At 44.0% G+C, this 13,720-nt stretch overlaps 1 long non-coding RNA gene across 1 annotated transcript in view; it reads right to left on the bottom strand.

Moving 5' to 3' along the window:
- LOC309791652 overlaps positions 1 to 13,720 on the bottom strand; it is a 31,923-nt gene that overhangs the window by 1,974 nt on the left and 16,229 nt on the right. The window contains exon 2 of the long non-coding RNA XR_014291535.1: positions 1,582 to 1,650. This is a non-coding gene — a long non-coding RNA (uncharacterized lncRNA). The remainder of the gene's footprint in view (positions 1 to 1,581; positions 1,651 to 13,720) is intronic.

Here is a 13,720-nt window from a genome sequence, read left to right on the forward strand (position 1 = left end):
GCAACTCCTGGGGAAGGGGGAGAATCTGATTTTCAGTTACCATATTACAATATTCAAATGTCCAATCTCAGAAAAAAACAATCACAAAGCATCCAAAGAAACAGGAAAGTGTGGTCCAGTCAAAGAAACAAAATTAATTGACAGAAACTGTCCCTGAGAATGCCCTGACATTGAACGGGTGAGTCAAAGACTTGAAACCAACTGTCTTAAAAATGCTCAAAGGACTGAAGGAAACCATGGACAAAGAACCAACAGAACTCAGAAAAACAGTGTATGAACAAAATGTGAATATCAATATTCTATCAAAAGAGACATGGGGAATTCCCTCGCGGTCCAGTTGTTAAGACTCCATGCTTTCACTGCCGTGGGCCGGGGTTCGATCCCTGGTTGGGGAACTAAGATCCCACAAGCTGCGTGGTGTGCCCAAAAAAAAGAGAGAGATGTGATAAAAAAGGAACTAAATAGAAATTCTGGAGCTGAAAAGTATAATAACTGAAATAAAGAATCTGATGCCCAGGCCTCACCCCAGTCTAATTACATCAAAATCTCTGGGGTTGGGCCTCCAGCATCTGTACCTTCCAAACCTGCCAACGTTGAGAACCATTATCACAGAGGTTCTGTTTTAGGAGGTGCAGGGCTGGAAATCTCAATTGTGGAGGTACATTAGTGACACCCGAAGAGCTTTAAAAAATACTGATGGCCAGCCTACTCCCCAGAATCTCTGAGAGTAGGCACAGGGTGTTGGCATTTTGAACAAACTCCCTTATAATTATGATGACCACTCAAGGGTAAAAACCATGGAGAATCCTACGGTGTCCAACCTTCATCTCTGCGAAAGCTTTTTGTTCAACTGAAATATTATCAAGAACCCCAATATCTAAAATGTAAGTTAGTAACATTTGTTTATTCTAAAGTCCATCCATGAGGCTGTTGAGATTGGCATTGTTCATACATGCATGCATTTATTTATATTAATAAAAAATGTATTGAGGGCCCCACTATGTGCCAAGGAGGACAGCAGTGCACGAAACAGACAGCGCCTGCTGTCTCTAAGCATTCATTCTAGCACGGAAGCCATAAATAAACAAAAAGTTATAGGTGGGCTTCCCTGGTGGCGCAGTGGTTGAGAGTCCGCCTGCCGATGCAGGGGACACGGGTTCGTGCCCCGGTCCGGGAGGATCCCACATGCCGCGGAGTGGCTGGGCCTGTGAGCCATGGCCGCTGAGCCTGCGCATCCGGAGCCTGTGCTCCGCAGCGGGAGAGACCACAACAGTGAGAGGCCCGCGTACCGCAAAAAAAAAAAAAAAGTTATATGTGTGTCAAGCAATAAGAGAATTAAAGTGAGACAAGAGGATAGAGGGGGATGAGAGCAGCTATTCTGGATGGAGCGGTCATAGTGACATTTGAGAAGTGGCCTGGAAGAAATGAGGGAGTGAGCTTGGTGCTAGAGAATGTCTGGAGAAGTGCTGTCAGTTGAACAGAAATCTATGAAATCTTGGTTTAAGGATGATAGTCACAGCCTCCCATCAGCCAGTTTCTTTCTTTTGTTTTGGGTGCATCTCTTAGCTGCGTCTTACTCACCTCTGCTTTCCACCAGCCACGTGGATTTCAGGCAAGCCACGTCATCCCTGAGAGTCACAGTGTCTTCATCTGTAAAATACACATCATAATCATAATCACACCCACCTCACTGTAGGGTTGCTGAGATAGGGAAGCACAGTGCTGCAGTGGTTAACAGCATGGGCACTGCAGCCAAACAGCCTGCGTTTGGAGTCTGGCTATATAACCAGACTATGTATAGCTATATAACCACGGGCAAATTACTTAGCCTCTCTGGGCTTTTGGTTTGTGTGGTGGGCACGTTAATGACTCCCCCCAACCTATCCACATCTTAATCCCAAATGTGTGAATATGCCAAGTTATATGGCAAAAGGGAATTAGGTTGAAGATGGAATTCAGGTTGCTAATCGGCTGGCTTTCAGATAGTGAGAATAGTCTGTGTTTTCCAGGTGAGCCCAGTTTAATCACAAGGGCCCTTAAAACTGGAAGAGGGAGGCAGAAGAAAAAGCGCAGAGGGATGTGACCACGGAAGAACTGTCAGAATGACGTGATGTGAGAAGGACTTGGCTCACTGATGCTGGCTTTGTAGCTGAAGGAGGCCACAAGCCAAGGAAGGCAGGGGGTCCCTAAAAGCTGGAAAAATCAAGGAAATGGGTATCCCCTAGACCGAGAGAGAGGAATGCAGCCCTGCTGATGCCTTGATTTTTAGTAAGGCCTGTGTAGGACTTCTAACCTTCAGAACTGTAAGATAATACATTTGTATTGCTTAAGCCCCTAAGTTTGTGGTAATTTGATATAGCAGCAATAGGAAACTAATACACCTTGTCATCTGGAAATCAACAAAATAATAGTATCTGCCTCATAAGTTTGTTGGGAGAGTTACGTGAGTTCACAGCAGTGCCAGGAATATCACAAATTCTTGTGGTAGATGGAATAATGAATGGCCCACTGAGGATGAATGCATTCTAGTCCCCAGAACCTGTGAATGTTACCTTCCCCCCAACCCCACACGGAAAGCAGGATCTTAGTTCCCCGACCAGGCATTAAACCAGTGCCCCTGCAGGGGAAGCGCGGAGCCCTAGCTACTGGACCTTCAGGGAAGTCCCTGTGAATGTTATCTTACGTGGCAAAAGGGACTTCGCACATGTGAGTAAATTAAGGATCTTGACATGGGGAGATTAGCCTGGATTTTCCAGGTGGGCTCAATATAAGCACAAGGGGCTTGTAAGTGAAAGAGGGAGGGAAGAGGCTTAGAGTCTGAAAAGGAGATGTGACAATGAAAGCAGAGGGCAGAGAGACAGAGAGATTTGAAGACGCTGTGCTGCTGGGTTTGAAGATGGAGGAAGGGGCCCGGAGCCCAGGAATGTGGGCAGCCTTTAGAAGTTGGGAAAGGCAAGGAAAGGGATTCTCCCCTGGATTCTCCAAAAGGAGCATATTTTAGGACTTCTAACCTCCAGGACATTAAGAGAATACCTTTGTGTTTCAAGTGTTAAGTTTGCGTTAATTTGTTACAACAGTGATAGGAAACTGACACAGTTCTCAATAAATATTAGCTCTTTCCATGAGGTATGGCCTTTGGTATTCTGTCAGACACGTGGTTAGTGTGCTCAACAAATCCCAACCATCTCCTTGCTTTTGCTTTCATTTCTGCCAGGAATATAGGTAAAGCAGCCATCTTGTGACTATGAGGGTGAGAGCCACCTGCTAAGGATAACGGAGCAGGGAGATAGAAGGAACTTCAGTCCTTAATGGTTTCTTTGAGCCTCTGTACCAGCCTGGACTGCCTACCTCTAGCCTTCTTGTTACATGAGAAAAAGAAAGCTTTATGTGGGCAGATTCCTGTTACATGCAACTCCATGCAATCCTAACTGACAAGTTCTCCAAGAAAAGTCTCTCCTCTGCCTTGCGGTCCTTACATGTGGCCTTAATAAGCATCTGTGGTGGCCCAAAAATAAACCTGGGTGGGGAGGAGGGATTGGCCATGGGTGTGATTCTGAACTTGCTGAGTCATCACCTGTTCCAGCCATGCTCTGGAGAAGAGTGCTATTAATTATACTCTCCCCGGCCAGCCGGGCACAGGAGGCTGCGTCTGTGTGTTCTCAGGGAAGCTCAAATATAGCTCAGGCTCCTCCACTGCTTTTGCTGAGTGTGCAGCATCTTCACGTCTGGCAGCCCCAGTGAAGAATGGGGAAGCTTCTCCTGGGAGGTTAGGGTCTGAAAAGGCACTAAAACCAGGGATGTCGGCAAGGCCTGGCTCAAGGAAACAAGATCTCTATTCCTACTGCCTCCTGCAAGGTGGGAGCCATACTGCCACCTGCTACCTTCCTAGTTAGCAGGTGACAAAACTCGCTTGAGGTCCAGAGGGTGGAGTGACCATATGTTACATTATTTGGTTGCATGCAACCAACTGGACTCTATATAACCGGGAAAAAAATAATTTGGGGACTTCCCTGGTGGCGCAATGGTTAAGAATCCGCCTGCCAATGCAGGGGACACGGGTTCGAGCCCTGGTCCGGGAAGATCCCACATGCCGCGGAGCAACTAAGCCCGTGTGCCACAACTACTGAGCCTGCGCTCTAGAGTCCGCAAGCCACAACTACTGAGCTCGCGAGCCTAGAGCCCGTGCTCCACACAAGAAAAGTCACCACAATGAGAAGCCCACACACCACAATGAAGAGTAGTCCCCGCTGGCTGCAACTAGAGAAAGCCTGCGTGCAGCAACAAGGCCCAAGGCAGCCAAAAATAAATAAATAAATAAATTTTAAAATAATAATAATAATTTGGGGGACGAATATAATATGGCTCACAGAATTGCAGACGAGGATGAACAACCAACTTGGACACAAAGGCAGACAGAATTCCAGGGGGTCTGGGTGGCAGAAGCAAGCATTAGGTGACAGCTTGGGTCATGAGCTCATTCCACGGTTAAAGGAGGGCTGGACGCCTTGACTGACCGTCTTTCTAAATGGTATTGGGAAGAGTGATTTTAAAAAAAATTTATTGAAGTATAGTTGATTTACAGTGCTGTGTTAATTTCTGCTGTACAGCAAAGTGATTCAGTTATACATATATATACATTCTTTTTCATATTCTTTTCCATTATGGTTTATCACAGGATATTGAATATAGTTTCCTATGCTATACAGTAGGACCTTGTTGTTTATCCATTCTCTATATAATAGTTTGCATCTGCTAATCCAAAACTCCCAATCCACCCCTCTCCCCTTCCCCTCCCCCTTGGCAACCACAAGTCTGTTCTCTATGTCTGTGAGTCTGTTTCTGTTTCATAGATAAGTTCATTTGTGTCATATTTTTGATTCTACGTATAAGTGATATCATATGGTATTTGTCTTTCTTTGACTTACTTCACTTAGTATGATAATCTCTAGGTCCATCTATGTTGCTGCAAATGGCATTATCTCATTCTTTTTTATGGCTGAGTAATATTCCATTGTATATATGTAGGGAAGAGTGGTTTTCCTGAAACATCCTGAGGATTCAAGTACCAGAAGATTGGCAAGAGGAAGTTGGGTGGTAAAAACAAACAAACAAACAAAAATGTCCCCTGCAGGTAGTATAGAATCGGTCAAGGACATGGGTTTGGGGAGCTGGCTGACCTTAGTTCAGATCTTAGCTCTGCCCTTTACTATCTGCCTTTGGTCAAGTCAATTAACCTCTTTAAGCATCAGTTTCCTCACCTGTGCGTGATGGGAGTGAGACATGTTTAAACCCAGTAGGATATAAGCTCTTGAGGGTAGAGATTTTTGTCTTTTGCCCCTGCTCTTATATCCCCAGCGCCCAGACTAGAGCATGGCTTGTAGTTGATGTTCAACGCATGTTTGTTGAATGAGTGAATGAAATTTACATTTGTCCCAGAATATCCCTTAGGTCGTGAACTATTTTGTTGGAAATATAATGTCATAGAGGGACTCAGAGTGGAAAGTGAGCAGCCCCTTCTGCCTCATTGCCTCACTCTGGGGAGGGAGAAAGAGAGGGAAGGAGGAGATCGAGGCAGACACTGATGGAGTAAGAAGATGTCCACTCTGTAGACTCTTCCTGACAGGCTCCCCACCAGCATGCTGACCTGTGTGCTCCCATCAGTCACCTGCCCTCATCCTCACAAGCAAGGCTCTTCAGCTGAAAACAACAACCCCATGTTGAGGGCAGGATGGATCTGGTCCAGCTATCTCCATGACTCCAGCATGATGTTGGCATATTCAACTTGGCTCATAGGTCTGACAGGTTAAGATGTCTGAAAGTCACCACCCCCCTATATTTCACAGTGAACTGTGGCAAATAGAATAAATAACAATCCTGTGGAATGTGTGCCTTATTTTAAAAAGCACACACCACAGGACTTCCCTGGTGACCTGACGTCAACTCTCTCAGTCATGTTTTTCATCCATAGCTTGACAAGGTGAAATTCTAAGCTGTTTGGTTCCCCAGGGCCATGGCAGAAATACAAAGCATAAAAAAAAAGAGGCAAACCTTGAAGAAGTCAGGATTTTGGTATCTTTGATCCCTCTAATAACCAGGACCTTTGCCATATTCTTCACCACCCTCAGAAGCATCACCATCACCAAGCCCCCAATTACCACCATCACTACCATTTTCCACGACTGCTACTCCACCATTATTACCACCATCAACACTACTTCCCACCGCTGTTACTCCACCATTATTACCACCACCATCACCACCACCATTTACCATTTAGCCTAGCCCACCTTCAACGTGTTCAGAACACTTACATTAACCTACAGCTGGGTAAAATCATCTAACACAAAAACTATTTTATAGGAAAGTGTTGACTATCTCATGTGATTTATTGAACACTGTACTGAAAGAACAGAATGGTTGTCTGGGTACAAAATGTTGTAAGTGTTTTGTTTTTTTTTAAGATGTTGGGGGTAGGAGTTTATTAATTAATTTATTTATTTTTGCTGTGTTGGGTCTTCGCTCCTGTGTGAGGGCTTTTTCTAGTTGTGGCAAGCGGGGGCCACTCTTCATCGTGGCGCGTGGGCCTCTCACTATCGCGGCCTCTCTTGTTGCGGAGCACAGGCTCCAGACGCGCAGGCTCAATAGTTGTGGCTCACGGGCCTAGTTGCTCCACGGCATGTGGGATCTTCCCAGACCAGGGCTCGAACCCGTGTCCCCTGCATTAGCAGGCAGACTCTCAACCACTGCACCACCAGGGAAGCCCCAGTGTATTGTTTTTTTACCCTCGTGATCTCATGGCTGACTGGAGCTGAGGCTCACTGCCACTGCCCAACATATCACTAGCCTAGGAAAAGATCAAAATTCAAAGTACAGTTTCTACTGAATGAATATCACTTTCACACCACCATCAAGTTGAAAAATCATAAGTCCAACCACTGTAAGTCAGAACTGACAATATTCGTGCTCCAAAGCTCTCTGTGGGATCAGGCTGAGGCTAGACTTCAAATGAGCCCACATGTTTGGCCTAACTTTCTCCCCTGTCCTATTCTGCTTCCTTCATTTACTAACAGCGTTCACCTGAGAAATCCCTTGATCAATCACTTGTACAAGAATCCCATTTCAGACTTTGATAAACCCCACGTAAGACACACTACTACCACTTTGGTGACTGCTCTAGTGAACACATTTTGGATTGCTTTCCCTGCCCATACCCCTCCTGGAGGGAATTCCACCTGCACGGACAGGGCTGTGCTGGAGCTGGCCAGCTCTAGCTCATGAGGGCCAATCGCCCACATTCTTCCCAACTCTGTGTTCAGGGGCATCACACTGTTAGCTTGAAATCAGCCATGGTGGCAGTACTTACACCATGGAAATTGGCAGAAACATTTTGCTGTTATTGTTTGTTTGCTTTGGAGTGCCGGTTGTTAAATATTTACCAGCATACCACCCGGCACAGGTTGGCCATACAACTGCAAACCCTGGTTGGAATTCCAACCCTAAGTTGTAACTTAAGGGGCTGAGATAGACTCCTACCCCTGGGGAGACTTACCCATAAGCTGCCAGTGACGTACGAATTATGTGGCCTGGTGAGAAAAAATGGCTTAGGCCAGCAGATGTCTCATGAAATTGGGAAATCAATAAACCGTGGCAATTAGAGTTGAATAAAAGTAATCATCATAGCTACTATTTATTGTAGGCTAAGCTAAAGTTGTGATGCACTAAGCACGTGGCCTGTGTTATCTTGTGTAATTCTTTTTTTTTTTTGGCCATGCCACACGGCTTGCGGGATCTTTGTTCCCCAACTAGGGATTGAACCTGGGTCCTCGGCAGTGAAAGCGCAGAGTCCTAACCACTGGTCCGCCAGGGAATCCCCTGTAATTCTTATAACACCCCTTACAGGAATATTATCATCCCCTTTTATCAGATTGCACAAGTTCAAGGAGGTAAAGTCCTTGCCCGAGACCACACAGCTTGGTGGAGGAACTGGAATTCAATCCCCTGTCTTTCTGCCTTCAGAGCCTGTATTCATAACCACTCATGAAGCAGAGCTGGGGTCTTAGGGAAAAAGCAGAGACACGGTGATGTTATTAGGGAGTAGAAATGAGAGTAAGTAGAAGGTACTCGTCAGGATACTTGGTTTCAAGTTGCAGGAACCAATCTTGAACTAGATTCAGTGAAAGAGTTCTTCATTGGTTCAAATCTGAGGCTGAGGTATAACTGAGGCTGGCCTTAGCACTGACTCAAAGTAGAGTCTGGAATCCAAAATCAACCATTTTCCTTTCCCCACCTCTCTTTTTCCCTCTCCCTTTTCTCCATCTCTTTCTTTGTTTCTCTCTGCACACTAGCATCCTGCCTAGGAGGGGCTAAGAGAAGGCTATCCCAGCCACCCCGGGCCCTCAGCCCCATCTGATTGCAGATGAGAGTTGTTCAAGGCATCGAGAGGGTAGTGGGATCATGATCCCAGGGATTCATGCCCAGGCGATTCTCTGATCAATGAAGAGACAGAGAGATCATGAAGAGTCTGAACAATCTTATGGATTGGGAACAGTTGCCAAAGTTCATCCTCTTTCCCACGATTGAAACTCTTTCACCCACAGTTCTTCCTGGGCAGCAGGTGCTGTGGGATGGAAGGGACATAGCATAGGTTTGATGTCACAGAGTCCTAGATTCAGACAGTGGCTTTCCCGTGCATGCCCAGGGCACTGCCTGAGCGATATGTGATGGTTAACTGGCTTTGGGCAAGTCACTTCCCTGTTCTGAGTCTCAATTTCCCCATCCATAAAATGGACAGGACCATGGTACTTAACTAGAAGACTTGTGAAGGTTCAGCGAAGATTCAGTGAAGCACCAGGAGCACAGATGGTGCTTAGTCAACGTTTATTTCCATACCCACTCTCTTTTCCAGTGGAATCAGCTCTCCTCTGTTCTGCCATTTCCAACTGGGCTAGTGGGGTGGCCTCCACTCTTACCCAGGGCTTTAGGGTAAAGGGAAATATATTATATTAAAAATATCTGGATGAGGCCCTAATTCTTTGCTAGCAGTTACATAAATCCCAAAGTCATCTCCATCTTTCTCTGCCCTGGCTAGCCTCCAGAGCAATTAAACATTGATGCTGTAGCTATACTTATCTCCTCTTCCCTCTTCCAGCCTTGGACATCAATTCTCTTGATCAAATAAAAAATTTAACCCTCACATTTGTGGAGGTCTTCGGTTTATGAGCACTTGCAGATTCACTGTTTTCACATACTTATTATAGGAACTAAAGCAATATGGAAAATTACAAATAAGAAAGTTTAAAGAAGTAAAGTGATCAAGCTCCACATCACCAACGGTGAGTCATGTTGCAGTCGTGTGCCACTGATAAGATGTGATGAGAAGGACACGTCATTTCTGTGGTCTTCTTCCTCAAAGCCTATAACCCCAGTCTAATCATGAGAAAACATCAGACAAGCTAAAATTGAGGGTTAGTCTACCAAGTATCTGACCACTACACTCTAAAAGTGTCAAGGCTGTGAAAGACAAGGAAAGATGGAGAAACTGTCATAGGCCAGTGGAGACAAGGAGACATGACATCTAAATGCAAAATGGTAACCTGGTTTGGAAACTGGGACAGAAAAAGGACATCAGTGGAAAAATCTGAATGAAGTCTTCAGTGTAGCTAATAGTGTCATACCAATTACCAAGTTAACTTCTTAATTTTGATGAATGTACCACGCTTATGTAAGATGTTAACATTAAAGGAAGCTGGGTGAAGAGCAAATGGGAAAATAGTTTCTGTACTATCTTTGCAACTCTGCCATAAATCTACAATCATTTCAAAACTAAAAGTTAAAAAAAAAAAAGCCTGAAATTTGCATAATTCAAATGAGATGAATATCATGCCAAACATTTTTCAATGCATGTATACAGATAGATCGTCAGAAATAATTGTATAAAAATTGTTTCACATTATAATACTCTTCTTAAATTTTGAAATATATTTTATTTATTTTACTTGGGTTTAACAGTATTTTAAAGATGAAAGAATTTCTGAACTTTAGATAGCTGTTTTTCCACACCAAAAGAGATATTAGCTCCCCAAAGGCCCCTCTGGAAAACATCAAGAGGTTGCAGCCATCATCATTTTTAACCATATATTTCAATTATAGATGGTGACTACCTGCAGTGAAACATTGGCACTGTTACACTTTTCCTCAACGTCCTGTTTTGTATTAGTTACGTTATTATTTTTACATTGTTGGGTGAATCAGTTAAAGATTGCTTTTAGTAATGAAACCTGAGCAGAAAACCTGCTGAGCAGACAGCAGCTTAAATAAACAAATAGTGAAGAGCTAGGCAGTTGCTGTTACTGGTTCAGTGCCTCAAGGATGTCAGGACTGGGTTCTCTCCAATTATCCAGGGATTTTCCTCATGATTGCAAAACAGCTGCTGCAGCTCCAGCCATCATGTTTTTGTTCCACTAAGGAAGGAGAAAAGACTCTATCAAGAAAGGAAGGCTTTCTACAATTTCCCAGTCTATACCTCATTGGACATCACTGTGTTAAATGCCACCTCTAGCTGCAACAGAGGCTAGGAAATGTTGGATTTGTTTTACTAGGAACATTTGATGGCCCTAATAAAATCGATGTTTCTTAGGAAGGAAGAAAGGAAGAACTGCTATTTCTCAGTTATTTTTTCTTATTTTATATTTAAGCATATTTAATATTTATAATATTTATATATATATATATAATATTTATTTGTGAATTGGCCCAGCTTATCTGGAGGGAAATTTGGCAGACCAAATATTTGGCAAGCCCATATAATATTTATTTATAATATTAAATATTATATTATATACCAAAGCTTCTTTATACTTAAATTCATTATTTTGATTCACCTCTTGGTTGGCAGGATTTCTTTGTCAGTGGTGATCTCAGGAAGTGCCCACCCTAATTTCTCTACTGCCCTGGAATCAAGACGTTAAATGGAAAGAAAGAGTTAAATGGCCCAAACCTGGCTCCCTTATTCAGGCAGAAGCTGTCCCTTTAAAACAGGCAGCAGAGGTGTCTCACTGCTGCCAGAAAGACTTGACTGACAGCCAGTGTGCTCCCTGGAGGCCTGATGTCATTGCCAGTGAGCAGCACAGCACCCAACTGGCATCGGAATGAGGAGTTATTGCTGTGACTGGGATGGGAGTGAGAGTGCAGTACCCACCTAGCAAGATTTTAAAGTTGGAGGGATTTGCCTCAAGGGCATTGCTTTTAGTCCATCCCAGCTCTTCAGGGCCTGTCGCTCAGCTTTACCTTTCAAACAGGGCTGGGCACTGGGCTTCTCTCCTCCCTTCTCTCCCTCCGTGGAACCATGGCATCCTGCCTGGAAGACCAGACTTAGGAGGGTGCCCAGGACTGGAGACCCTTGAGAAGCCCTGTCCACCCCCAGAGTCCCAGGTCTGGACCACAGATGGTTCTCATGTGCATGTCCATCTCCCCTACTCCCCTCCAATAATAAACTGGGCATTTTTTTTCTGATTATAAATGTAATACAGTCTTATTATTAAAAAAAGAAAGGAAAGAATAATATAAAGAATAAAATGAGGGCATGCCCTGGTGGTCCAGTGGTTAGGACTCCGTGCTTTCACTGCCATGGGCCTGGGTTCAATCTCTGGTTAGGGAACTAAGATCCTGCAAGCTGAGTGGCGTGGCCAAGAAAAAAAACAAAAAAAAGAATGAAATGAAAATTATACTTAGCAACAATCAGTGCTAATATTTTTCTGTTCTTTTCCTCCAGGATTTTTTCTATGCATTTATGAGTTTTTTTTTCTTTTTTAGTGAGATATAAAGTTTAGTGACATGTAAACTTTCATAAAGCACACATTTTAACTATACAACTGGGTACACCAAGTTGACCACAACCCAGATCAAGATCTAGAATATTTCCAGAGCCCCAGCATGCTTCCCAACCAATGACCACCCCCCACCCAAAATCTTGATCACCATAGGCTAGTCTTTCCTATTTTTGAATTTCATTAATGGCATATATGCATCTTAAAAATGAAAATGTGACATCCTTTTTTTTCATTTAGTATATACTATGACTGTTTCCCCATATCCTTATTTTTTCACAACTTATTTTTAATGGCTATGTATTTTATCATATGAGTCTACATGATTTATTTAAGTATCCCTCAATTCTTACACAATGAAATGATTTCCGAATTTTTGCTAATTTAAGGAGTACCATGCAGAGCATCATTTTTTTTTTTTTTTTTTTTTGCGGTATGCGGGCCTCTCAGTGTTGTGGCCTCTCCCGTTGTGGAGCACAGGCTCCAGACGCGCAGGCTCAGCGGCCATGGCTCACGGGCCTAGCCGCTCTGTGGCATGTGGGAACCTCCCGAACCGGGGCACTAACCCGTGTCCCCTGCATCGGCAGGCGGACTCTCAACCACTGCGCCACCAGGGAAGCCCCAGAGCATCATTTTTATACACACTTTTCCAGAGGGTGGTATAGCGAGGTGGCTCAGAGCATGGCTTTTGGAGTTAGAAATCAGGGTTCGAGCCCCCAGCCTGTCACTTACCAGTTGCTTGAACTTGTACAACTTACTACAGCTCTTTGAGCCTCAGTGTCCCCACCTGAAAATGGACACAATAGTACTCATCGTATGTTGCTGCAAAGGCTAAATGAGTAAAGTGTAAAGTTCTTAGCATATTGTCTGGCACAGAGTGAACACCCAGTAAATGCTAAGCTGCTATTATTCATCTTTGTGTTCATTTCTAATTATTTCCATAGGAAAAATTCCTAGAAAAAGAAGTGCTGGATCAAAAAGAGTGCTGTCTGTAGGGTTTTTAATACAGTCTGCCAAATTGCCCTCCAGATTAAGCTGGGCCAATTCACAGAACTACCAGCTGTGTGTGAGAGTGCCCTTTCCCTACTCTCTCAACAGTGAGCATCACCATTAAAAAAGAGAGTAAGAAAGAACAAAAAGCAAGAAGAAGGAAAAAGAAAACAGAAACCTTGCCAATCAGATGGGGGGGAAATCCCTTATTGTTGTTTTGCTTTCTAGTGAAGTTGAACATTTTCTTTTTTTATATTAGCCATTTGTTTTTCTTCATTTGGAAATTTGCCTGGTCGGGTCTTTTGCCATTTTTTTCTCTCGGGGAATATGCTGGTGTTTCAACAGCAGGGCCACTATTCAGTTCAAGAGGTCTCTGTTCCATCCTGCACAGGCTGCAGTCCCTGTAAGAGGGCTTTGGCCTTGGTCCCTGTTCCTAAGTTTCCATCTGGGTGGTCTACATAATCTCCTGGTTCTTCTCTGCTTAGGCTTCTGTTTCGTGCTTGCTAGGATCCCAGGATATCTGACTATTCTTTTCCCCCACCCCTTGCCAGCCTGTAATGTGTAGGTGCCCAGAGCAACTAATAATTCAGTGTCTGTTTTTTCCTTTAAAATGTTTGCTCAATGTTTGTTTAGAAGAGAGGCTGGGTGATGCATGAAGGAAGAGCTGAGAAGGAAGACTCCTTGTGGCAGCAAGCAAGTCCGCTCTGTCCCAGAACTTGCACATCTGCTTAATGAAACTGGCTCCCTGCAGTTAAGCAGACCCATCTTCCTTAGAAGGCAGTTTAATAGTCCAAAGCATCTCCTCTCTCCCCCAACACCCCAAGTAGTTTTTGAAAGTATCACCTTCAAATAGGTATAGTGATACCCCTGAGAGGAATTCAGGTCATTATAATTCTCTCCGTCTC

The sequence above is a fragment of the Mesoplodon mirus genome (assembly GCF_964341445.2).
Source record: "Mesoplodon mirus genome assembly, chromosome: 15".
Taxonomy (NCBI): domain Eukaryota; kingdom Metazoa; phylum Chordata; class Mammalia; order Artiodactyla; family Ziphiidae; genus Mesoplodon; species Mesoplodon mirus.